This window comes from Taudactylus pleione, unplaced genomic scaffold, assembly GCF_031769625.1.
Source record: "Taudactylus pleione unplaced genomic scaffold, aTauple2 ptg001990l, whole genome shotgun sequence".
Lineage (NCBI taxonomy): Eukaryota > Metazoa > Chordata > Amphibia > Anura > Myobatrachidae > Taudactylus > Taudactylus pleione.
Window position 1 is genome coordinate 6822948 of NW_028286386.1, and position 27629 is coordinate 6850576.

The following is a 27629-nucleotide window of genomic DNA, read 5'->3' on the forward strand; positions in this document are numbered from 1 at the left end:
TTAGATGCATTATATGAAAACAACAGCATTAAAGTGTCACCCAGTAAGTGCTGCATCTTATAGAAGAGGATAACAGGTGCTCAAGGTGTGGTGTGGTGTTGATTGGGGTATGTGTGTGTATGTGTGGAGTGGTGTACAGACCAGACTGGGAAGGGTTCAGTGAAAATATCTTTAATTGGGGTGTACAAAATTAAATTAAACTTGCAGTGTGTGGAGAGGACCCGCTCAGCAGTGAGTCATTACATAATGTTCCAACGTTCATAAAAGTTTCAGGCATGCATAAAAGTTCTAAACGTATACGTGTACCCCATGGTGTGGGTTCAAGCAGTCCTTGGTAGGTTGGTATGAGGAAGTCTTAGGGAAGGAGTGCCGACTGGGTGGGGGATTTAAGTAGGCCCTTCAGGGTGTCTACTTTCCGTGCAACTTACACGTTACCCCTTGCTAGACCTATGGCCAACAGTGTTAGGGACCGAGTGGTTGCAGGGATGTGCTCCGTGCAGTCCCTCTCTATGTGTGTGTGTACTGTGGCGTCCCACAGTAGGTGTGCAGGATATACATACTGGTAGGTAAGCGGTCCTCTGGGTCCCGGTGGATAGCTGTCACTGTTGAGTGAGTGCTGGTTGCCTGTCTCTTGCTAGGTGTACAGGGAGGCACTGGTGTAGTCCGTAGGTCACTGCAGTGACTGCCGTGGGTGTCTGCCCTGATCATCGTGGCTGTTCCGCTGTATGTGCCGCCTGCGTGCTACAGCCTGGTTGTGGTGCTTGGGGTGCTGAGTCGCTGACGTTGCCGGGATGCGTGCTTGCCAGGGGTGCTGACCTGGTTACTGTGGTTACCGTGCTTGGGTCGGTCAGCTTAAGACGCGGCCACGCACGTGGACGCTGCCCATGTCCTTTGTCGGCTGGACAGTGCGGCGCTCGTACGTAGCCGGGGGTGGATGCTGCCCGGGTGGCTGCTGAGCGTGTCTGCAGGCGTGTGAGCTAGTCTCGGAGCTTGTTCATGGTTTGCATGTGGTTGTGGAAGAGACTCCAACGCGTTTCTGCCTTTCGGACTTTGTCAAGGAGTAAAAGTTACTGATTGCTGTGTGGCTGGGGTTAAATGAGGCATCTTATACCTAAATGTTACAGAAACAGAAAATGCTGAGTATTTAATAAAATGCACCATTATTATAAATCTTCTATGGATCTATGTTTTCTTTCCCTAGCAAAAGTGGACTTTTGTGTTAGTGTAATATAGTTGTGGCTGATGCTCATGAACATAAGGAACTCCCTTCCACACACCCACAAACTGGGACAATGAGAGGGGCGTAGTCAGTGGCGTATCTATAATAGCTGCAGGGTTTGTGGTATACATGGCTCCCATGCTCCACAGACCTTGCACCCAGAACCGATGCACTACTGTGCCCATGTGGCAGCCTCCCCTCTATACTTGTGCCCGGGGGCGCCATTTTTCTGGTGATAAAAAGGGTGTAAACACTGCGATTATAATATTCAAAAAACAAACAAGTTCAGTGTATATAAAATGATGATCTTCCTGAACAAAATAAAGCTGTACTCCTCAGTAAAAACACTGGATGATAAAACCAAAATGTCTATATATCTGATGATAGTGCTGGTAATAGACCAGAGAAAATGTAAAAATGCTGTTTTTCCATAAAAGCAATCTTTAATTAAAACAAAACTTCAAAAAATATAATCTCCTTTTAAAAATACGATCTCCTCAAAAAGGACTTCTATACCGTTCCACGATGTAAAGTCTATACATGCAAAGTAACATTGGCTTACCGGACCTGCGGGCAAATGGGGGCACGCCTCCAAACAACGTCAGGTTGGGGAGCCTCACTAGCTGGGCTTCCCCCAGCCCTCTCCCGTCACCGAATGGATGCCGCGCACATGCACGCAGCATCCATTCAGACTCCGGCACTGCCGCGGCGATGGGGGTCCCCAACCTCTCGATTTGACCACCTGTGGGCCACTTCGGCCCACGCGTGGAACAGCGGGACAGTACTGTCCCGCGGAAATCGGGATGTTGGGGAGGGATGTGCCCTCTATGGGTGGCGCCCCTGTTCGACCAAACACCCCTAGAGCTGGCCCTGCTTGCAGGGACCCAGCATTCATGGCACAATGTACTACGTCTAAAAAGGTAAGTGTTTGTTCCAGAGGAAATCCTATAACACTTGAAAATAACCAGGATGGTATTTTTCCTGGGCGGTAGATGTTATGTAGGACTCGGCTCCCACCCGAGACCTGCACGCTTGTTCAAGCACTCACTCTTTCGTGCTCGTGACTCTCACCCACGGCTGGTGCTCGTGGCTCTCACCTGCGGCTGATGTTCCGTGTGCAGCAAATAGTGTAAGGGTCTCAAAGCTTCCGTGCTCTCCCCCGGCAGCTGCCACCTGTCGGTTCTGCCCCTCTTATCTTTTATCTCAGATGGTAATTATGGGGTGTATTATAAGGGCCCTTATATTAAGGCTGCATCTAAAAAAACGGATTTCTCCATAAAGAATTCGGAGGGGGGGCATGGTGTTCAAGGGGCTACACCTCAAAAGCTATTAGAGGTACTGATCTGAAATGTGGCATGGCCGGGTAGAACTGTCACTGGGTGCTGCATGCCAAATTTCAGGGCAAAAACATTAAAAATTATCTAAAACTCCAACTGTCACTTTTTAATGACATTCTCAATTAGGACCACTTTTCTGCTGTAGTCTATGGGTTTTTTTTGGGAAAGCAAAACTCAGGGTAGGGGTGGAATTTAGGGCCTGATTCAGAGCCGCTCGTAAACGGCAGTACGCTCGTTCACCGAACGAGCGAGAAAATGTAAATTCCAGCGCTCGCTCCAAAGTTCGCTCGTAGCTATTCTTCCGCCCCAAAGTCTCCCAACCCCTCCTCTAGCTAACGAGCGAGCAAAATTGCGACCGTCCATCTCCCAATTTGGTTGCAGGGAACGCTCGCACAAGTCCAAACTGGAAGTGGGCCTGTCAGATTTCGATTACCTGCTCATTCATTCTGCATACCTACTTTAATCGTTTCATGCCAATCAATATATTAATTAGCTTAATTGCTCTTCACATGTTTGCAATCCGTTTTTTTTTCATTTTCAATAAACTTTAATCTTGTCCGTGTGTCATTTTTCCAGCAGAATACGTACGGTTTCAACAATGTGTAACTTTCTAAAAAATACATGTTTGAACCAATGATCCTCTTGTTTTCCTGTGTTTGTGCTAGGCATATTTTAGTTTTTTCATTTCTTTATTTAAATTACCTTACGAATGTCACTGCATCAAGCCTATCATAACTCACATTATATTTTTTAGCCTGGAGGACACATGACTCATACACTAACCAATAGAATGGTTCCTGTTAATTTACCAACTACATTAGCCAATCAAATTTTTTCTCTGGCCTTTATTAAAACAGTTTTTTTAAAAATCAACCATTGTCATCATGAGAGCCTCCGCGTTTACCAGGCGGGAGCTTTTGGTCCTAACGGAGGTGATGGACTGGCGGATCACCAGCCAGCTTCCCCCCATCAGCAACCGCCAGAAGCGATCCGCCTATGCGGGGGTTCACCGCCGCCTGCGCTCCTTCGGCTCACGCCGACAGATCGGGCAGCTCGAGCGCAGGTGGTCGGATCTGCGCCGCCGCACACCACGCTTGCTGGCCTGTTTTAGACAGCGGATAGCTGAAAGTAAGTATTTGTTTGTTTTGTTTCCTTCCTTTTTTTGCAGCCCTATCTACGTGTGCATGTTTTCAGTCTAGCCCTGTTGTTATTTTTTGGAAAGGCCTGCGTGTGCATGTTTTCAGTCTAGCCCTGTTGTGATTTTCTGGAAAGGCCTGCGTGTGCATGTTTTCAGTCTAGCCCTGTTGTTATTTTCTGGGAAGGCCTGCGTGTGCATGTTTTAAATGTTCTAACATTTGTGTAGTTGTTAATTTGTGGCCCAACCCCCCCACCCCAAAAAAAATGACAATCATTTTCCGCTACTCATTTAGGGTCTGAACGCAGAATCCGCCATCGCCGCAGGCACAGACGCCGGGCTCGGGCCCTCAGTCCAACACCCAGCACAGCAGACACTCCTCAACTTTCTCCCAATTCCCCCTCCACCCCTGACCGACCACTTCCTGAGGCACCTCCCTCTGGAATTTGGAGCCCCCCACAAATTCCCGACTCCACTCCCCCCTTCTCTTTTCTTCACCCTCCCCTCCCCCCCCCCCGGCGCTTTTCATCGCCATCAAGCTGCTCCCAGATCTCCCCTCCATGGAGCCTACGTCACTGTCCCACCTCTGAGGAAGAGGAGGATGTAGGGCCTACAAACCCCCAATTCCCAATGACCGGTAGGTTTCCCTGTTATAAATTTTTCCATTTGTCATGTTTACCTTTTTATTTTGAGAGACAATGTATTGTTTTTTTAGCCATGATACATATCACACATGTCAAAACACTCATACTTGGGTAGTTATTGTTTACGCTAACAAGGGTACTTCTTATTGTTTGTGGTTGCCTTTTTGTGTGTTCATTTGTAATTTAGTATTTCTGCCATCTTTGCATTTTCCATTACTTTGTTTTTTTCATCACAACTGGATCTTTGTTTACACTTTTTTTGGGGGCGGAATTGGTTTTTTAAACTTCTAATGTAAGGTTTGTTTTTTTCTCTTTGTTTTTTCCAACAGAGGACCAGAGGCGGATGCATTGTATCCAGGAAGGTTTGGCCGCCTTGCGTGGCCACATGATTGCCATGTTTGTGGTCCTTGACCACATGGCGGCGGCCCTTCGGCGTTAAATTTTGGTTTGCCTTGTTTTTTTGTGGTAAATTATTGTATTGCAATTAAAAATGCGTTGCATTTTAACGAGTCTCATTCATTGTCTGAAACAATTACGTTGTTTAATCTTCCATAAGTCCACTATTTGATCATGTTCTTTAAAGTAAGGTAAATTATATTGTACAAAGCGCTAGGTAGTATGTAAGCTGCCACATTAAACACCTCAACATACCAATAGGTTATTAACAAATCAAACATTTTCTTGTTTTTCTTTGGGTGTGTAATGTATTTTTTTTCTAAAAACAGCTTAGGCCTAGTTTTTTAAACCTACTGATTCAACATAATACCTTTGAGGTTTTTGATAAGCCAAAAAGCAAGTTCAAACACATAAACATTTCAGACATTACAGGATTAGGCATTACGAAAGTTGGCCTTTTTTGTGCCAGGTTACACGTGACTAGAATTTAGTGAAAAACAGTCTTTTTAATGTCAAACAAAAATTTAATACACACCAAACACATACAGAAAGTGAATTGTGTCAAGCAATTCACAGTGATAAGACAATCCCCAAAAAACCCAACACCAAAAGCCAAAAAATAAATAAAAATCAAGAACTGATGAAATAAGTAGCAGGACAACATAAAGCCACAAATGAGGCGATTAAATAATTGATTCCAAAGTAAGATCCAATGTGGCCACATGTACACAATTTAGTGGAGCAGGTAGTAGGCATCGTTTTGTCGAGGTGTGTAAAGGAAGACAAAAGTTAAAATTAAAAAATGAATTTCAAAAAGGAACATTACAATGGTACATGTCGACATTGTGTCAATAAAGTTAATGTTTGACAATAATTACCTGAAAAAACGGGCCACCACATCATCGTGTATGCCCCCCCCACATCCTGACCTCCGACCAACCTCGGGGGGCCATCCTCAGGCAAGGCATCTTCTGGCTGCATTGGGACACCACTCCTTATGGCGATGTTGTGAAAGATCCCACACAGGACCACAATTTTAGAAACCATAGCTGGCAAATACATGAGTTCGCCACCAGAGCGGTGGAGGCATCTGAATCGGCCTTTTAAAAGGCCAATACAGTGCTCCACCACCTGCCTGGTGGCTGTAAGTGAGGAATTATACTCACTTTGTGGCCCTGGTGTGGAAGCCAAATGAGGAGTGAGCAGCCAGGGCGTGCAAGGGTAGCCACTGTCTCCTGTGAAAAAACAAACACAACAATCAGGATCACTGTGTATCAAGCTTTGCATTGGTTTCAACTAAAGGTCTCCACTTACCCAGAAGCCACGCATCACCAGCTTGTAGGTTGTTTAATTTATGCCAAATCCCTGATTGCCGGATGACGAATGAGTCATGTGCACTCCCGGGTAATTTTGCATTTAGGGACAGGATCTGGAGGGAGGCATCACATACCACCATTACATTCAGTGAGTGATAGTGCTTTCGGTTCCTAAAAATGGCCTCCAGCCGTGCTGGAGGCTGAAGTGGTATGTGAGTACCATCCACAACCCCTATGATGTGTGGGAAGCCAGCTATTTGGTAAAAATTGGCCTTCGCCACACTAAGGGAACCCATATCCAATGGCATGTTAATAAAATGATGGAGGTGCTTGAAATGGGCCTCCATCACGGCCCTCAGGATCCTTGAAAATGAGGATTGGGAGATTCCGGCCACTATTCCCACAGTGGTTTGAAAGGATCCTGAGGCACAGAAATGTAACACCGCCATTAATTGCGTAAGTGGTGGTATTGCTGTAGGACTGTCAATTTGCCGCTCCAGATCACTCTCTATTAATGAGAGAGTGTCTATGATGATTTGTGGAGGAAGACGGTATCGTCTTAAAACCTCATCATCGGGCATTCCAAAAAGGGTGACACGTGTTCTATATATCTTGGGCCTTGCACGCCTACGATGCCTACACCTGGGACGAGGTTGACGTTGGTCGGGTTCCGGAAGCATGGCCAAAACAATGCGACCAACATCAACCTGAAATGGGAAGCCAGGTAGTTAATGTTTGTTGAAAATGTAAAATCAAAAATATACTTATCTTAGGCGAAAAATCCAAAGATGCTTACATGCCGGGGTATTGTCATGAGTGCACCATCCTACATTTCCAAATTTGAAATTCAGGTTAGATTTTTTGGGGGCCATATTTGATTCTTTAAAAATACCAAAAATGTGTTAAAAGATAGGGGGGAGCACACATTATTTTGAAAATGCACCCTACATTGAATGGCCAAATTTATACCAAAAAAAACATTAGTGCGCTAAATAGTTCGCATTTTTACATGGAGAATAAGGAAACATTAGTGCGCTAAATAGTTTGCATTTTTACTCGGAGAATAAGGAAACATTAGTGCGCTAAATAGTTTGCATTTTTACATGGAGAATAAGGAAACATTAGTGCGCTAAATAGTTTGCATTTTTACATGGAGAATAAGGAAACATTAGTGCGCTAAATAGTTCGCATTTTTACATGGAGAATAAGGAAACATTAGTGCGCTAAATAGTTCGCATTTTTACATGGAAAAACCAAGGAAATATATTTGCCAAAACCTTACGCTATATTTAGTGTTAATACATGATAGATAAAAATATAAATAAGACATTAATGATCAAAATATATGCGAAGACCAACACATCAAATTCTGAAAATAATGAAAAAATACAAACTTACCAAAAGTCAAACAATAAGTCACAGTCCAAAAACTTCAATGGGGCCCAGCCAAAATAACTCAAAAAAACAATAACAAAAAAAATTAATAAATTAGGTTTGTAGATCCCTTATTTTTTAAAGGACTTGTAAAAAATACTTACTCAAAAAAAAACCAACAAACAAAATATCCACAAGAAAAAAAAGCGAACGGAAAATACCAAAAAAAACCCAATCACCAACTCCTCCTCAAACCACTAATCCCGCCAACAATCCACTACTACACACGATACCTCCAACAATCAACACCCGCCACCTCGACTCGAGTCGCCCATAGCCATAACTAGTCTTAATTTTCCCGCTCAAATTAAGGACGGATCATAGGAGCGCACAATGATGCGTACCAAAAATAAGGACGCATGTATAAATACGTCACGGAAAATCTAAAACGGTCTGGTGTAGTTCAAGTTGTTTGGCTCAAAATGGCTACAGACCAGCAAAACGATGGCCAAGAGGCGCCCGGTAAGTACTTGTCTCTTTATGATTAAAGGATTATTTAGAACCTGAATTTAGAGAAAGTTGGACATCTAAATGTAAAAAATGTTTTTTAAAAAGGTGTGGAGGATGCCATGGAAGAGGCTGCTGGGCCGAGTATGCCAACAAAAGAAACCAAAAAAAAAAGGCAGCCACAATTCACAAGAAAGGAGATGGAGGTTTTGGTACAAATGTGTGTTGACACCCTGCCACAGGCAGATCGGAATATGGGTGCAAGCCAGAAGTGGAAAATGTGGGAGGAGATAGCCAGTGCTGTCAATAGGGTGGGTGAGTTTGAACGTCTACCCTGGGATGTCAAACGCCGGTACGTAAAAACTACATTTTTAATAAAAGGGGTTACAGGCCCAAATACTGCAGGAATAATGCAATTTTTTTCACCCACAGATGGACCGATTATAAATATCGGCTGAAACAAAAACTGGCAGAGAGGGTTAGGCATGCAAGGGGGACAGGTGGGGGTCCCACCCCTGTGTCATTGGAGCTAAATGACTTGGAAGAGCTGGCACAGGGGTGTGTGCAGTATGAGGAGGTGTTTGGCGTGTCCAACATGGATACGGACATGCCAGACTTTGCGGCTCCTCATGTTGTCCCAGGTAAATGTTGTTATGTTAACAACTCAGAAATGTGTTTGTGACAATATGTAGATTGTAATGTTCCTCTTTTCTCATTTTTCTCACAGAGACACAGGCGGATGAGTCTGCTCCAGAGGGGAGCCTTGGCCGCAGAATTTGTGCTGGCTCTGCAGGGGAGGAAGCAGTAGATCCGGCTGGGGACCTGGCAGAAGCCAGTCCAGGGCAATCCCCCTTGCAGGCAGTGGCCCTCCTCACGGATCTCAATTTTAAATCGGATCACCACACGGAGATTCTGCAAAGGATGGACGCCAGTCTGCTACGGGTGGCGGAGGCCATGGAGCAAAATGCTGCGGCCAACGTGACCATTGGTCAGGCCCTGGCGGAAAATACCAGGGCCAACATCCGAATTGCAAATGCCCTGGAGCAGCTCGTTCACCATCACATGGTGGAGCCGGCCTCCCTTCCTGCCGGAACATCAGGATACTCCTCCTCTGGCACAACAACAGCCATCCCTCCAAATGTGCCTAGCCCTCTTCCTAGTCCAGAGGCCACAACATCTGCCTCTGGACAGGCCAGCCAAAGGACATCCCATTCCGGTCAGGCTCCCACCCTACCCCAGCCAAACGGGGCAAAAAGCGATGACAGCACTGGCTAATTTTCCCACAATCCTTCTGTGCTTGCCCCATATTCCTTAAGGGCCAAAACTTCCCTCTCCTTTCTTGTGAATTGTTTTTAATGTGTGTTATTTTATTTTGGCCAAATGCCACTCATGTTTTTTTTTTTATTTTGTAATTTTTTTTTACGTTAGCCAGACCTGCAAACTGGCAAATGCACATGAAAATATAAAAATGTGTGTAAAAAATAAAAACAATTAAAAATCTTCTCCACTGTATTGTGACATTATTCTAAAAATGGTTTTTAGGTAATCCCGTCCCCAAAAAAGCAAAAAAAAATAAATTAATTTTAATTCAGATTCCAAAGGGTTAAAAACCATTTAGGAGTTTAAAGGAACACTTTTCCATAACAAAATGGATGAGAAATTTCCGGGAACATTAAAAATGTGGCAAAAACACAAACATGATGACAATATTCTTGCAATAACATAAAACCAAAATTATAAATCCAAAATAAAAAAACAAAATGGTATGCTAATTGATTGTCTAATCCAGAAATTAGCAGCTGAGTATTTCACCTGCGTACGGTTTTGTGCTACAAAAAAAAAACTAGTTGCTAAACACATTACAAGCAAGTTTTCTAATCAAAGTTGATTGCTTTTCTGGCTAAAATTGATAAATCGATGAAACATCGAAGAGGCACGGGGAGGAGGACGAGACCATCGACATTGTGGTAGAGTATACCAGACCACAAGCTGTGCGAGCAGTTTGAACGGAAAGTGGATCAGACAGTGACGTATGACTCGTTCCGATCACATTTGCCGTTCGCATGAGATAATTTAGGGACGCCCACAAAATGCCTCGACACGCCTGCGTTTTCCCATCTCCACCCCCATCACCGCCCAAAAACGGCCTGTTCTGTCAATCACATTTTACATGTCACTTCCTGTTCGCTATTCGATGAACGACTTAAAAAAAGATCGCAATCAGCCGTTCGCACATGCACTGTGTAACAGCGGCGCATGCGTGGTTTCACAACATCGGAACGCTACGAGCGTACTGCTGCTAACGAGCGGCTCTGAATGAGGGCCTTAGACTTGGGGTTTGTTTTATTAGGTAGCTATTGTGCCAGGGTACTGCTTTTGGGGTTCAGGTAAATTAGAAAGTTACAGTTTTTAAACTATTACCTCTAGAATGCGCCATTGTAGAGATAGGACTTTTCAACTTGTTGCACAGCCACAGTAGCAGCTTCCAGCAGGTGTAATAACTATGGCTTCACTTGGGTGCACAAAGATGGCCGTCGTTTGTGGGCTTTAGCAGTGGTGGGCTCGGGGGAAAGAAGCTGGTGTTAGCTGCAGCGGGAGCCGGTGGAAAGGCGCGAGGGGTTAGCGGGCGTTAGCTGGCTTTAGCGGCAGCGCAGATGGTGGGGGAGGTAGCAGCACACAGAATGCAGGCTCGGATCCATGATACCTGCTCCTGTGTTTAATAGAAAAAAAAATGGCGTGGCCCCGCCCCCCAGAAAACAACCAGCACCGGGCTTTGGAGCCCAAGTACTGGTTGTGCTAAATACAGGGGACAAACGACATAGGGGTCCCCTGTATTAAGCACAACCAGCACCAGGCTTTTCAGAACCTGTCCTGGTTGCCAAAATACAGGGGACAAATGACGTAGGGGTCCCCCGTATTTAGTGCAACCAGCACAGGACTCTGAGCCGGTCCTGGTTCTGGAAATACAGGGGGATAAAAATGCATAGGGCCCCCCCATATTTCCCAGAAGGGGTGATGCCACAGCCAGGGGAGCCCTTTCACCAGCCGAAGCATCACCCCTGACTGCTAGTCAGCCCAGGCCAGGGATCCCATGGGAGTTGGGGACCCCCTCTCCAGGGCACCCCAGGCCCAGGCTGATAGCCCGGGTCTATCCCTAGCACCCATGGGTGGTGGGTGCTGGGATGATTTGTGTTGTGTATGAATATATATATATATTGTCTTTTGCATTGCATTTGTCATTTTTATCCCCCTGTATTTCCAGAACCAGGACCGAGCCCAGTGCTGGTTGCGCTAAATACGGGGAACACCTACGTCAATTGTCCCCCGTATTTTGGCAACCAGGACTGGTTGTCAAAGGTCTGGTGCTGGTTGTGCTTCATATGGGGGACCCCTACCTCGTTTGTCCCCTGTATGTAGCACAACCAGTGTGGGGGTGGGGCTATGCTTTTTTTTTTTACACATTCAATTGTTAACAGATGCGTAGATGGATCTCACTGCTGCATTCGTGCATCTGTGACTTACTGATTTTATCTTCTCAGGTGCATATGCACTACTAGTGAGACCTCTGTTGCCCACTGATGCCCCCTTTGCACTGCACCACTGCTGCTGCTACCCCACATGCCTACAGCTGTCTCGCACTCTGCACCTCCCAAATCAACTTCCTGTGTGCTGGCCCATCTTCCACCTGCGTTAGTGTACCATTTTGTTGCCCTTCTCCCCTGCAGGTGGCCCAGTTTGCTCATCCAAACCCTGATAGTTAATACATTTTAAAAAAGCTAGGAAATTCCATAGACAAAAAACCTTACGGTTTCACATGTCCCATTAAGGCTGCTTAGACATGATCTGAAAATTCACAAAACCTATTGATTTTCTGCCACTCAAACTTCAAACAGCAATGAAATTATGATCATTAAGGCTGACGCCTTAATGGACCAGTTCCTTGCGCAATACATATATGGTATGCCATCACACCCTGTGGTTAACTGCAGATTCAGCACTCTCACAGAATGAGATTGCTGTCACTCACAAAATGGTGGAGCTGCTAATTCACAGAATTGTGTGCTCATTGGAATACACACATGCAGTCTGTGCAACTGAGGTTTGAGCAGTTATGTGGTTCCCACATCCCACAATCTTCCAATTTGATCACCAAAACAATCTCACTGGCTTGATTGATGTCAGCAATGTATTCATTTACTTGGAGTGCTGCATCTTGGAGGGATATATAATTTCACCTTATTGTAATTTCTTTAGGTGCTTACTAACAATATTTCCCCGATTCAGAATATTGTATGTGATTGAGCTTTATATTGTGGCAATATTATTAATTGTATGTGCTTGCTGGCTTGGATTATCCAGCACTTGCTACTTTTGCTGATATTTTGTACTATGGACCTGATTCTCTAAGGATCGCAATACTGCGTAAGTACGCAGTTCAAATGCAATAGCAAGCCAAACCACTGCAATCACAATGCAAACTCGGCACCACATAAGACGCCCATTTACCATACGCACATTCGTAATACTTAGCAAAATAGCAAAACCATCGGTACAATCGAGTACCATCGGACTCATACTTACACATGCACAAGCCCTGACCTTACTCAGGAATTGCTAACAGCCATGCACGCTATGAGACCTCACACTGCGTATGGCATCACAGTGAATAATTTATGCACGCCCCTGAAACAGCATGCAAATGCACTGGCACGCCTACGTTCGGTCAACCCCCCCCCGTCACCACCCACAAATGGCACTTTCTGTCAATCACTCTGCGATGGGTCTGAGTAGCTGCTGTGAACACAGGCCCTCATTCAGAGCCGCTCGTAAGCGGTCGTACGCCCGTAGTCATCCGATGTTGTTAAACCACGCATGCGTCGGTGTAACAGTGCGCATGTGCGTACGGCTGATTGCGATCATTTTTTCAGTCGTTCGTCGAATAGCGAAGAGGAAGTGACATGTCAAATGTGATTGACAGAACTGTCCGTTTTGGGGCGGGGACGAGGGTGGAGATGGGAAAACGCAGGCGTGTCGAGGCGTTTTTTGGGCGTACATAAATTATCTGATGCGAACGGCCAATGTGAACGGAAGAAGGGTTACGTCACTGTCTGATCCACTTTCCATTCAAACTGCTCGCTCAGCTTGTGGTCTGGTATTCTCTACCGCAATGACGATGGTCTCTTCGTCCTTCCCGATGGTTTTCCGATTTATCAATTGAGGCCTCAAAAACAATCAGTTTTGAATTGCAAAAATGCTTGTAAGGTGTTTAGCCAATATCCTTTTTTAGTAGCAAAAAACCGTACGCAGGTGAACTACTCAGCTGATAATTTCTGGGTTAGACAATCAATTAGCTTACAAATTTATTTTACATTTGCGTTTTTGCCAAATTTTTTTTTTTTTTTTTAGGGCAACAATATTGTACGCAGGTTTGTTGTTTTTCTTCATTTTTTAGGGGCCAAGAAAACAATTGTCCTTTTGTTTTTTGCTTTAAAACTCATAAATTGTTTTTAACCCTTGTTTTTTTTTTACATAAAAAATGTTTAGATTTCCGTTGTATTGTTTGCGGGATTACCTTTTAACCAGTTTTGGAATAAATTAACAATAGAATTGTGCAGATTTTCAACATTATTTTATTTTTTGTTTTTGTAAAAAAATTTTGGGGAAATAAAAAAAAAATGATAACGTAAAAACAAATAACAAATGATTTTAAAAACACACAAACAAAATAAGTGGCATTTGAAATCCACAAACAAACACAATTATTAAAAAATGCACAAGGAGAGGGAGGTTTTGGGCATTAAGGAATATGGGGCAAACACTGAGAAGGATTGTGGGAAAATTAGCCAGTGCTGTCATCGCCTTTTGGCCGGGGTAGGGAGGGAGCCTGAACGGGTCCGGGATGTCCTTCTGCTGGCCTGGCCAGAGGCAGATGTTGAGGCCTCTGGACTAGGCATAGGGCTAGGCACATTTGGAGAGATGGCTGTTGTTGTGCCAGAGGTGGAGGGTCCTGATGTTCCGGCAGGAAGGGAGGCCGGCTCCAACATGTGCAGGCGAACGAGCTGCTCCAAGGCATTTGCTATTCGCACGTTGGCCGCAGTATTTTCCGCCAGGGCTTTAGCAATGGTCACGTTGGCCGCAGCACTTTGCTCCAGGACGTCCGCCACCCGTAGCAGATTGGCGTCCATCCTCAGCAGGATCTCGGTCTGCTGATCCGTTTTAATATTGAGATCAGTGAGGAGGCCCACTGTCTGCGAGGGGGAATGCCCTGGACTGTCTGCCACAGGGTCCCCAGCCGAGCCAGCAGAAATTCTGTGGCCAAAGCTCCCCTCTGGAGCAGACTCATCCGCCTGTGTCTCTGTGAGAAAAAGGAGAAAAGAGTGACATTATAATCTAGATATTGTCCCAAACACATTTCTGAGTTGTTAACATTACAACATTTACCTGGGGCAACATGAGGAGCCGCAAAGTCTGGCATGTCGGTATCCATGTTCGACACGCCAAACATCTCCTCATCCTGCACACCCAGCTCCTCCAAATCTGTGAGCTCCAGTGACACAGGGGTGGGACCCCCACCTGTCCCCCCTGCATGCCTAGCCCTATCAGCCAGTTTTTGATTAAGACGATATTTGAAGTTGCTCCATCTGTGGGGTAAAAAGTTGGCATTATTCCTGCAGTATTTGGACCTGTAAACACTTTTTACTAAAATGTAGTTTTTACGTACCGGCATTTGACCTCCCGGGTTGAACGTTCAAAATCACCCACCCTATTGACACCACTGGCTATGTCATCCCACATTTTCCATTTCTGGCTTGCACCCATATTCCTTGCTGCCTGTGGCAGGTTGTCATTGCACATTTGCACCAAAACCTCCATCTCCTTTCTTGTGAATTGTGGCTGCCATTTTTTGGGGGGGTTTAGTTGGCCTACTAGGCCCAGCAGCCTCTTCCATGGCATCCTCAACACCTTTTTTTAAAACGGGATTAAAATTTATAATGTAAAATTTTTGCTAAATTATTGTTAAACAGTATCCTTTTGCCCAAAAAAGAGAAATACTTACCTGGCGCCTCTTGGCCAGTGCTTTGCTGCTCTGTAGTCATTTTGGACTCACTACAGCAGACCGATTTGGCTTTTCCGTGATGTTTTTATACATGCGTCAGCATTATTCGGCCGCATCATTGACTGTGCGCTCATATTGTCCGTCCTTAATTTGAGCGGGAAAATAAAGACTATTTATGGCTTGGTGTGACTGGAGTCGATGTGGCATGTTGTTTGTTGGAGGTTTGGTGTAGGAGTATTTTTGAGGTTTTGCGGTTGACTGAGTAGGAGGAAATTTTTGGAGCTGTTTTTTTGTTTATTTCTAGCTTCTTTATTTTCCGTTTTTTTTTTTTATTGTTTGGTTTTTTTTTGTGATTTTTTGAGTAAGTATTTTATAAAACCACCATAAAAAATAATAGTCAATAGTTTACAAATGTTTGTAATATATTTTTATTTTGGTTTACAGTTATTTTGGCATTGCCCCAGTGAAGTTTTTGAACTTTGGGATATTTGTCTGTTTTTGGTAAGTGTTTTTGTTTTCATGATTTTACAAATTAGATGTGTTGTTCTTAGTATATGTTTTGCAAAGTAATGTTGTTTATTTTCTGGGAGCAATCATGTCTTACCACTAAATGTACCGTACTATTTAGCGAACTAATGTGTCTTGTTTTAACTGTAAAAGTAGCGTACTATTTAGCAAACTAATGTGTCTTGTTTTAACTGTAAAAGTAGCGTACTATTTAGCGAACTAATGTATCTTGTTTTAACTGTAAAAGTAATGTACTATTTAGCGAACTAATGTGTCTTGTTTTAACTGTAAAAGTAGCATACTATTTAGTGAACTATTGTGTCTTGTTTTAACTGTAAAAGTAGCGTACTATTTAGCGAAGTAATTTTTTTATAAATTTTGAGTGTAAAATCATGTCTTAACACTAAATGTAGCGTAGTATTTTCTGAACTAATGTGTGCTCCCTTCTTTATTTTTTCACGAAAACAATTTGTTTACAATCATATTTTATTTAATGAATCTTAAACATATTTTCTAATTTTGAAATGTAGAGTGTTCTGCACATGACACGTCCCAGGCCTGTAAGCATCTTTGGATTTCTGAGAAAAGATAAGTATATTTTTCTTAACACATTTGTCTAAAACAATCACTACCTGGCTTACCATTTCAGGTTGATGTTGGTCGTATTATCTTGGCCATGGTTCCAGAACCCGACCAACCTCAACTTCGTCCCAGGCGTAGGTCTCGTAGGTGTGCAAGGCCCCAGATATTTCGAACACGTGTCACCCTTTTTGGAATGCCAGATGATGAGGTATTAAGGCGATACCGTCTGCCGCCACAAATCATCATAGACACTCTCTCATTAATAGAGAATGATCTTGAACGGCAAATTGAAAGTCCTACAGCAATACCACCACTTACGCAATTAATGTCAGTGTTACATTTCTGTGGCTCAGGATCCTTTCAAACCACTGTGGGAATAGTTGCGGGAATATCCCAATCCTCCTTTTCAAGGATCCTGAGGGCAGTGATGGAGGCCCTTTTCAAACACCTCCATCATTTTATTAAAATGCCATTGGATATGGGTACCCTTAATGTGGCGAAGGCCAATTTTTACCAAATAGCTGGCTTCCCACACATCATAGGGGTTGTGGATGGCACTCACATACCACTTCAGCCTCCAGCAAGGCTGGAGGCTATTTTTAGGAACCGCAAGCACTTTCATTCACTGAATGTAATGGTGGTATGTGATGCCTCCCTCCAGATCCTGTCCCTGAATGCCAAATTCCGCGGCAGTGCACATGATTCCTTCGTCATCCGGCAATCAGGGATTTGGCACAAATTAGACAACCTACAAGCTGGTGATGCGTGGCTTCTGGGTAAGTTGACACCTTCTGTTGCAACCAATGCAAAGCTTGTTACACAATGGTCCTGATGTTTGTTTTTTCACAGGAGACAGTGGTTACCCTTGCACGCCCTGGCTGCTCACTCCTTATTTGGCTCCCACACCAGGGCCACAAAGTGAGTATAATTCCGCACTTACAGCCACCAGGCAGGTGGTGGAGCGCTGTATTGGCCTTTTAAAAGGCCGATTCAGATGCCTCCACCGCTCTGGTGGCGAACTCATGTATTTGCCGGCTATGGTTTCTAAAATTGTGGTCCTGTGTGGGATCTTTCACAACATCGCCATAAGGAGTGGTGTCCCAATGCAGCCAGAGGATGCCTTGCCTGGGGATGGCCCCCCGAGGTTGGTCGGAGGTCAGTATGTGGGGGGGCGGCCCCGATTTTGTAGGTAATTATTTTCCAAAAAACAGTTAATTGACACAATGTAGACATGTAAGATTTTAATGGGCAATTTTAATTTGTGTTTTCTTGTTTTTTATTCCATAAAATTAACCTAAAAAACGATGCCTACTACCTGATCCAAAAAATTGACTTCATGTGGACACATTGGATATAACTTCGGGAACAATGATTTCTTCGCCTCATTTGTGTATTCATGTTGGCATGCTACTTCTTCAAACAGTTCTTGATTGTTGTCGTTATTTTGTTCTTTTTGGTGTTGGTTGTATTTTTGTGTGTGTTTTCACTGTGTGAAATGATTGTGCCAATTCACTTTGTGTTTATGATTTGTGTGCATTAAAATTGTTTTTTAAATTAAACAAACATTTCCTTCTTAAATTACAAGCAAGTGTAACGTGGTCCTAAAATGGCAAACTTGCTTAATGGCTAATCCTGTAATGTGTTAAATTGTACATTATTTTACCCTGCTTTGTGGCTAAAAACAAACACCAAAGGTATTATGGTGAATCAGTATGTTTTCTAATCTAGCCCTAAGCAGGTTTTAATTGATTTTTACATTAGCCACAAAAACATTAAAAAAACATTTGCAGTTAATCCTACAAACCTATTGGTATTGTTAGGTGTTTAATGTGCCAGCTTACATACTTACTTGAGCTTTCTACAATCTAATTTACATTACTTAAAAAGTCATGCTACAATAGTCGACTTATGTAAGGTTCAACAATCTAATATTTCCAGAAAAGGAATGAGACTTTAATCAATCAAAATAAATTTTATTTGTATAAACATTTTCTGGGTGGAAAATCCAAAAAATGAGTGGCGCAGGAGCGCCAACATATGATCCAGGACCACGAGAATGCCTATGACATGGCCCCTCAACCTCTGCAAGCCATCCAACATTTCTTGCATCCGCCTCTGGTCCTCTGTGGGTTCAAAAAATGTGTGGATTACTAAAATGACACCTTAATTTATATGTTACCAAACAACTTAAAAAGCAGACTATACAAAAACAAAAGAAAAAAAACAAAAAAGACCAATTGGGACAACTACGCAAAAATACTACATTTGTCGGTACCGTAAACAAGAAAGACACAAGTGTGAGTGTTTGGACATGTGTCATATGTGTAAGGGTAAAACATCATAGACATTGTTGCACAAAGATATATATCCAAAACATTAGAAAAACTTGACAATTTTGAACAGCACAGGCAAAAGGACAACATCAACAAAAAAACAAACATTTCAAAAGCAACCATAGTTTAAAAGGGAAACATACCGGTCATTATGCTGCCTGGGCCAGGAGCCCCGATATCGTCCTCCTCAGAGGTGGGCCAGTGCTGGTCGGATGGAGGAGGGGTAATTTGACTGGAGGTTGAGGGTGAGGAAAAGATAGGGGGGTGTGGAGGGGAGGGTGATGAAAAGATAGGGGGGGTGGAGGGGAGTTTGAATTTGGAGGGATGGGAATCGGATGAGAGGGAGGGGCATCACTGCCTGCCAGGTCTGGGGTGGAGGGGGAATTTGCGGAAGGTTGGGGAGAGGATGTTTGGGAGGGAGTGGGGGATAGGGGACAAGCCCGATGTCGTCGATTTTGTTGACGTCGAAGTCTGCGCTCAGCCCCTAAATGAGTTGGACAAATTTATATTAGTACATATTTAATTTTTATAACAAAAAACAAAAAAAAACAATTTTTTTTTAAAAACAAAAGGCTATACGGAAAACATGCACACGCAGGTATGGCCAAAATAAAGAAACAGGGCTATACGGAAAACATGCACACGCAGGTATGGCCAAAATAAAGAAACAGGGCTATACGGAAAACATGCACACGCAGGTATGGCCAAAATAAAGAAACAGGGCTATACGGAAAACATGCACACGCAGGTATGGCCAAAATAAAGAAACAGGGCTATACGGAAAACATGCACACGCAGGTATGTTTACATTTAAAAAGTTTAAAAAATACACTTACTTTCCTGAATTTGCAGCCGCAAATTTGCCAAAAGGCGTGGGGATCTGCAGTGGAGATCGGACCAGTGCCTTTCGAGCTGGCCGATATTGCGGCGGTAGCCCAAGGTACGCAGCCGGCGTCGCACCTCCGCATAGGCTTGCCGCTTGCGGCGGTTAGTGATGGGGGCCGGATGCTCGGTTACTCTCTGGTCCATCACATCTGTGAGGACCAGGAGTTCGAGACGACAAAATGCTGCGGCTCTCATGATGGCAATGATTTTTTCAACACAAAACAGTTTTAATAAAGGTCCCAGAAAAATTTTGATTGGCTAATGTACTTTGAAAATTAACAGAAAGCATTGTATTGGTTATTGTATGAATCATGTGACTTACACCCCCACAAATATAATGTGAGTTGATAGGCTTGATGCAGCGACATGCGTAAGCTAATTTAAATAATAATAATAAAGATGAAAAATCTGCATATAAACAAACGCAAAACAATAGTAGCATTCAAACAAACTTTAAAATTTGAAAAACCATCCCCTTGGTACAAACGTACGTATTCTGCGGAAGGAATGACACACACGAACAATAATAAAGTTTATTGACATTGTAACGGATTGCAAAGATGTGAATACCAATTAAGCTAATGAATATACTGATTGCTATTAATCGATTCAAGTATGTTGGCAGAATGAAATAGCAAGCAATCGAAAAATGACAGGCCCACTTCCGGATTTGACTTGTGCAAGCGTCCCCTGCAACCAAAGAGGAGACGGACGGTCGCTATTTTGAACGTTCGCTAGCTAGAGGAGGGGTTGGGAGAGTATGGGGCGGAAGATTAGCTGCGAGCGAACATACGAGCGAGCGCTTGAATTTTCATTTTTTCGCTCGTACGCCGAACGAACGCCCACTTGCGTCCGGGTCTGAATCAGGCCCACAGTTCTGATCACAGCGGCTGGTTCAAGCACGCGCACTGGGATGCATGCGCAGTGCGAAACAATTGTCCGATTGCTTGCGTATTAGCAACTGCGATTCAAGCTGAATCAGGCCCAATGTTCTTTTTGTCTTATTGCGTTTGCTAACTTCTAACTGATGGTATGTGTTGATTTGTTTATAGAGTTGCCACGACGACAGTCATCTGGTGATGACGCCAGAGGGGGGCTTCTGTCTTCCAGACATCTGACGCAATGGCTGCAACATGGTATAAGTTTCACGTTTTGTATGTATTTTGACCCTGACGATGGACATTAAAGTTCCGAAACGTTGTATAGTACCAGTCAAAAGTTTGGACACACCTTCTCATTCAATGGTTTTTGTTTATTTAAATTATTTTCAACATAGTAGATTAATACTGAAGACATCAAAACTTTGAAAGAACACATATGGAATTATGTTGTAAACAAAAAAGTGTTAAACAAATCAAAATATGTTTTATATTTTAGATTCCTCAAAGTAGCCCCCTTTTGCTTGGATGACAGCTTTGCACACTCTTGGCATTCTCTCAATCAGCTTCATGAGGGAGTCTCCAGGAATGGTTTTGTGCCTTGTAAAGAGTCAATCTGTGGAATTACTTGTCTTCTTAATGTGTTTGAGGCCATCAGTTGTGTTGTGCAGAGGTAGGGTTAGTACACAGTGGACACCACCATTTGACTACTGTTGTGACCACTCAACAGTATTAATCTACTATGTTGAAAATAATTTAAATAAGCAAAAACCATTTGATGAGAAGGTGTGTCCAAACTTTTGACTGATATATATATATATATATAGTATGTGTGTGTGTATATATATATATATATATATATATATATATATATACATACAGTCAGGTGCATAAATATTGGGACATTGACAGAATTTTCATATTTTGGCCTCTATTCACCACCACAATGGCTTTGAAATGATACAAACAAGATGTGCTTTAACTGCAGATTTTCAGATTTAATTTGAGGGTAATTACATCCAAATCAAGTGAACGGTGTAGGAAGTACAACGGTTTCTATATGTGCCTCCCACTATTTAAGGGGCCAAAAGTAATGGGACAAACTAAACAATCCTAAATCTAACTTTCATTTTTTAATACTTTGTTGCAAATCCTTTGCAGGCAATTACAGCCTAAAGTCTGGAACGCATAGACATCACTAGACGCTGGGTTTCATCCCTGGTGATGTTCTGCCAGGCCTCTACTGCAAATGTCTTCAGTTCCTGCTTGTTCTTGGGGCATTTTCCCTTCAGTTTTGTCTTCATCAAGTGAAATGCATGCTCAATCGGATTCAGGTCAGGGGATTGACTTGGCCATTGCATAACATTCCACTTTTTAGCCTTAAAAAACTATTTGGTTGCTTTTGCAGTATGCTTCGGATCATTGTCCATCTGCACTGTGAAGCGCTGTCCAATGAGTTCTGAAGCATTTAACTGAATGAGCATATAATATTGCCCGAAACACTTCAGAATTCATTCTGCTGCTTTTGTCAGCAGTCACATCATCAATAAATACAAGGGAACCAGTTACACTGGCAGCCATACATGCCCACGCCATGCCACTACCACCACCATGCTTCACTGATGAGGTGGTATGTTTTGGATCATGAGCAGTTCCTTTCCTTCTCCATACTCTTCTCTTCCCATCACTCTGTTACAAGTTGATCTTTGTCTCATCTGTCCATAGGATGTTGTTCCAGAACTGTAATGGCTTTTTTAATGTTGTTTGGCAATCTCTAATCTGGTCAGTGATGTCAGTGGGGAGCTTCCTGCTGAAACACAGCAGGAAGCTCCCTGGGGCTTAAGGTTGACGAGAAGCTACCCTAGGGTCTCGTCATAAGCCCCGATGGTCGCGATGATCTCCCTTAGCAGTCGTTAGAGCTGTGGGTGTTAACCTACAGCCTAACGACCGACATGGAGGCGGCCATTCAGGATGCAAGCGGCCGCCCTGTTTCTGAACGACCGCTTGCATCCTACGAACGCCTCTGAATGAGGCCCCTAATGTTTTTGCTATCTCTCTGATGGGTTTGTTTTGATTTTTCAGCCTAATGATGGCTTGCTTCACTGATAGTGACAGCTCTTTGGATCTCATATTGAGAGTTGACAGCAACTGATTCCAAATGCAAATGTCACACCTAGAATCAACTCCAGACCTTTTACCTGCTTAATTGATAATGAAATAACGAGGGAATAGCCCACACCTGTCCATGAAATAGATTCTGAGTTGATAGTCCCATTACTTTTGGCCCCTTAAAAAGTGGGAGGCACATATAGAAACCGTTGTAATTCCTACACCGTTCACCTGATTTGGATGTAATTACCCTCAAATTAAATCTGAAAGTCTGCAGTTAAAGCACATCTTGTTTGTTTCATTTCAAAGCCATTGTGGTGGTGAATAGAGGCCAAAATATGAAAATTCTGTCAATGTCCCAATATTTATGCACCTGACTGTATATATATATATATATATATATATATTGTGATAACTTGGGGGTTAATTAGCTTGGTAAAATACCGTGCCTTGGTGCCCTCCCCGGGGATCTCTCACCGTATATAGAATTAATGTGTGAATCGGCGGCACTCTTAGGACTTGTAAGCATGTAGATAAAAGAATCAAATCTAGGCCATGATGTATGCCAAAGTTTCAATCTCCTTTATTGGAGATTTTCCTCAGGGACCAACAACACCACTAAAATACATACATATATATAGACAAAGAAAAAGGGAACTCACCCATGTGCAGACAACCGGAGGCCGGCGCCGGGGGAGGTGACGTCATAGTGCCGCGACCCGCTGCAGACGTCCTCTCACCACGGGCGGCATCTGTGTTGCTATAGTGACAAGGAAACCATCACCAACAATAAAAATTTATAAAAAGTAGTATAAATAACATGGTGGATAACCAGAAACTTGATAATCCAAGCATAAGAACGAACATGCTATAAATATAAAGCTATACAAGCATGATAAGAGTATCTCTGCATTTTGCAAAACACTAATGATGAAACCCGTTTAGCCAACTGTTGCTAATCAGATTCAGGCAATGTATTTTAAAGTAAAAGACAAAAATACCAATATATAACAAATACATCCCTACTAGATCACGGAAAGAAGATCTGAAATAAAAGGACATGTTATTTACAAAAAACATACTAAATGTAAATTCTCGTTTAAGCCATAAGGTGCCACACTATTCATTAAATGTATCCATCTCGCCTCTAAACATAAGAGAGATTTTTCTCTATCACTCCCCATGGAAGAAAGTGGTATGTGATCCACAAGTTTGTAGCACAACGTAGCAAGAGGATGTTTGAACTCCTTAAAGTGGCGAGCCACAGGTTAATCCGAGTCCCTTCCATTAAGGGCTAATCTGATGGCTGAGCGGTGCTGGGCTACGCCAATGCCAATGTAGACCAAGCCGCAGGGGCATCTACTGACGTAGATAACAAAAGTGCTAGTGCAGGTAAGTATATGTTTAATGTAAATTTTTACGTCCTGAATTAGGGATGTAGGGCCTGATTCAGACCCGCTCGCGAGCGCTGAACGCTCGCAAGCGGGTCGATGGTGGCCCGGTGTGCATGCGCATGACGAAGCCAGCTCCATCGTGCGTATGCGCGAGACCTGGATAGCGACGGGCAAACCGTCGCTCCGGATCTCGTACCAAAGGGGGCGAACTGTCGATGTTGAGTGACAGCAGGCCCCCTCGGTGGGCGGGCCGGGGGAGTGGCTGCCCAAACGGTGGCATTCCCATGTGAACGCCTACCATCTGGGGCCGGCCCCACTGACATCGGTGCTTTCGGCTCTGTTTGAGCCGAAAGCACTCTAGGGCTTGCGGCAACGAGACCCTACCACAAGGGTCTCGTCACAAGTCCGATGGTCGTGATGGTCTTGACCATCGCAACCATCATCATGGCCGCTCGCTATAGCTATGCGATCGGCCAGGAGGCCGCTCTAAAAAAACAGAAGGCCGGCCCTGATTCAGGGCGAGCTGTGTCAGAGCGTCCAGCTCTGAATTAGGACCGTAGTACATAATTGCCAGTCTCCATATATTGGCAAGTAGCACAACCCAAACATTTATAACAGTCCGGTTTTTTGGTTAAAAAGTTACTCTCCTCAGGTACTACAGAAAAACCTGGTAATAAACGGTCCTTGAGATTAGGACCTCTCCGGTACCCTTGCATAATTCTGGAACCATTCAGCTTTTTCAACTGTGGATCTGTGGCCACTAAAGGCCAAAATTTCTAGATGGAAGAATTAATATTGGCACTGGCGTCATTGAACGTATTTACGAAGATCATGTTCTTATGCTGTTTGGTCTTGCTATTGCGTGAATTAGATAAGCACTCATGACATCCATCTGTTTAACAGCTTCCTCCTCATTACTGACAATCCGTCTAATACGTAAGAGTTGGGAAAATGGAAGTTCTTTTTTTCAAAGCCACAGGATAATGACTGGCCGCATGAAGAAGGGTATTTTTATCTGTAGATTTTATATAAAGATTAGTTTCTAAGGAGCTACCATTCCAAGTAATATCCACATCCAAAAAGTTGATTTTATGTGTGTTCTGCACAAACGTAAATTTAATTGAATGATGTAGTTCGTTAATATTGTCCATTGTTTTAATAAATTAATCAGTGGTTCCCGACCAAATAACAAAAATGTCGTCAATATAACTAATAAAAAACAACATGTGTTTAGAAAATTCCAGGTTGTCAAAAAATAAAGAGTTTTTCTATTTTAAACATAAAGATATTGGCCAGGGAAGGTGATACGTTAGATCCCATACTACAACCTTGTAATTGCAGAAAAGAATTCCCATCAAAGTAGAAATAGTTTCTCCTTAGGGTAAGTTCTAATAACTCTAAAAAAATGTATTTGAGGACCAGCGTAATCATCTTTGGATAATAAAAATTCTTGCATCGCTAACAGTCCTTCTTGATGTGGGATGTTAGTATATAAGTTTACTACGTCAATAGTGCATAATAACAAGGTAGATAGCAGATCTGAGAGTTGTTGTAGCTTCAATAGAAATGAAGTTGTATCCTTTAGAAAGGTGGATTCATTTTGGATCAGCAGCTGCAGATAGAAGTGTAAATATTTGGACACTGAACTGTACAATGAATTGCAAGCCAAAATTATTGGTCTACCTGGGGGGGAGGCAAGGTTTTTGTGCACTTTCGGTAAGGAATACAATAACGGAACCACAGGGTTCATTTGAATCAATGCATTCATGGTCTTACTTGAAATGATGTTCGAGGAGTTTGCCTTTTGTAAAGAAAGGATCAATTCATCCAAATAACCTGATGTAGGGTCAGACATGAGTTGTTTATATACCGTAGTGTCATTGAGCTGCCTGTAGATCTCAGCACAGTATTTTGTAGTATCCTGTACTAAGGTAAACATTCTGTTTGTTTGTTTTTTGTGTGTGTGCGGCTATTACAGGGGCCTTACTACTGGGGGCACTTTTACAGGGGCGTTACTACTGGAGGCACTTTTACAGGGGCGTTACTACTGGAGGCACTTTTACAGGGGGCATTACTACTGGGGGCAATTTTACAGGGGCACTACGACTGGGGGCACTACTACTGGGGGCTAGCTACTTGGGGCATTATTACAGGGAGCATTACTACTGGGGGCAATTTTACAAGGGCACTGTTACAGGGGCTTAACTACTGGGAGCACTTTTACTGGGGGCAATTTTACAGGGGCATTACTATTGGGGGCACTACTACTGGGGGCACTTTTACAGGGGGCATTACTACTGGGGGCAATTTTACAAGGGCACTACTACTGGAGGCATTGTATTAGGAGCACTATTACTGTGGGCATTGTGTATAAGGGGCACCAATGTGGGCATTGTGTAAAAGGAGCACTACTGTGTGACAGAACATAAATAATGGATACTACAATATGGTGTAATGTGAATCACGGGCACTATGTGCGGTGTAATGTAGTCTGAATTGGGGATGCTATTGTGTGACCACGCCTTTTTCTTTTGAGACCTTCCCTTTAGCATGCCTCCCAACCATCCCTATTTTGGCGACAAAGTGTCCCAGATGGGGGGGATGGTGAATAGGTGCCATGAGCAAGCATGCGGCATCTATTGACTGGAGAAAGGGACAGGGAGCATGCCCAGCAGCTCCAAGAGCACTGGGCATGTACCCAGCATGATTGGAATTACGGGGCGGCGCTTGTGATTATGACTTTTCCCATTAGACCACACCCCTTTCCTTTGTTGGGTGCAAATGTAAGAGGGGCAAGGGGCAGTGTAATGTGTGCGCCTGCTGCCGTGCAGGTGTGGCATGCCACTTACCTCTCGCACCCCGTGGCTCTCCGCCAAGATACTCCTACCGCCGGTCCTGGTCTCTCTGGTTCGACGCCGCCAGGACAGTCTACCCTGTAAGATAGGTCGGACACGCTGAGCCTCTAGAAAGGACCTCGGGGCCTCAATTACGGACTAACGGACAGACCTTACGGGGACTAGAGGATGGTCATCATTGGCACTTTTGGCCTCAGACTGGTTACACCCGTGTGCCAGGCACCAGGGTGCAACCCGAACGGAAACGCCCGAGGAGGGAAAGGGGGGGAGGAGGCGGTAGAGGATATAACACACAATAATCGCAACACACAAACACAGAATGCGCTTACCGGGTATGCTCTTGTCCCCTTGATGGGCAGGTGGTCCTTGTCACAATCCCTGTAAGAGAGCACAGCGGCCTAGTGCCGCGCGAGAGCAATACCTGTGGCCTAGCACCAATGAGAGCCCGCCGTGTCGCCTGATGACGCGCCACACCACATGGGCGCTTCTGGCAACGCGGGGTCCGGTCCTGGTCGGCGTCTTCGTAGGAGAGGCGCTCTGCCTCGGACCTCCCACACACGCACCTTTGGTGTGTGCAAATTCTGCCAGGGGGCGCCAAAACTTATCTTCGCTTACCAAATATATAAGGCTCGGGTCGACCCTGCTGGCATTGTACAGTGGGGCTGTGACTATGATGACGCGATTCAGCACGACATCTGACGTCCAGACCGCCCACTTCACACTATAAGTAGGCGGCTGGTTGCGGGAGACTTGCTATCTTTTTCAGGCGGCTTGGAGCGCCACACGATTTTTGGGAGCTTCTCGCCCGTTGTGGGAGAGTAGGCATTAGGCAATTATGCATTGCAACTGTGACTGTACAAACACTATCATGACATATGCGCATTAATTGGAGTGAAATAAACTAAATTAAATCACAGCATTAACATAGCGTGCAACTTAGAATCAGAATCATGATACATAGGCGCATGGAGGTGCTTATACTGAGACTATACTGAAGCGAAGACTCCTGCGAACTAGGAAGTGTGTGATAATGCATGAATGAACTGGTTAATAATAACACTGGCTGCTAGTTTCATGACGCCAGGGTACTACTGCAGGGGA

General features: G+C 43.8%; 1 long non-coding RNA gene across 2 annotated transcripts; it reads right to left on the minus strand.

Annotated features, from left to right (window-relative positions):
- Window positions 1-55: 55 nt before the first annotated feature.
- LOC148435850 (uncharacterized) lies at window positions 56-27625 on the minus strand. Of its 2 annotated transcripts, XR_015876518.1 has the most exons (4): window positions 26858-27625; window positions 26523-26606; window positions 22942-23039; window positions 56-1111 (listed from the first exon to the last, which is right to left on the minus strand). It is a non-coding gene; the product is annotated as an uncharacterized LOC148435850 (long non-coding RNA). The 2 variants fall into 2 exon arrangements; XR_015876517.1 differs by having other exon boundaries at window positions 26523-27625.
- Window positions 27626-27629: the final 4 nt, after the last annotated feature.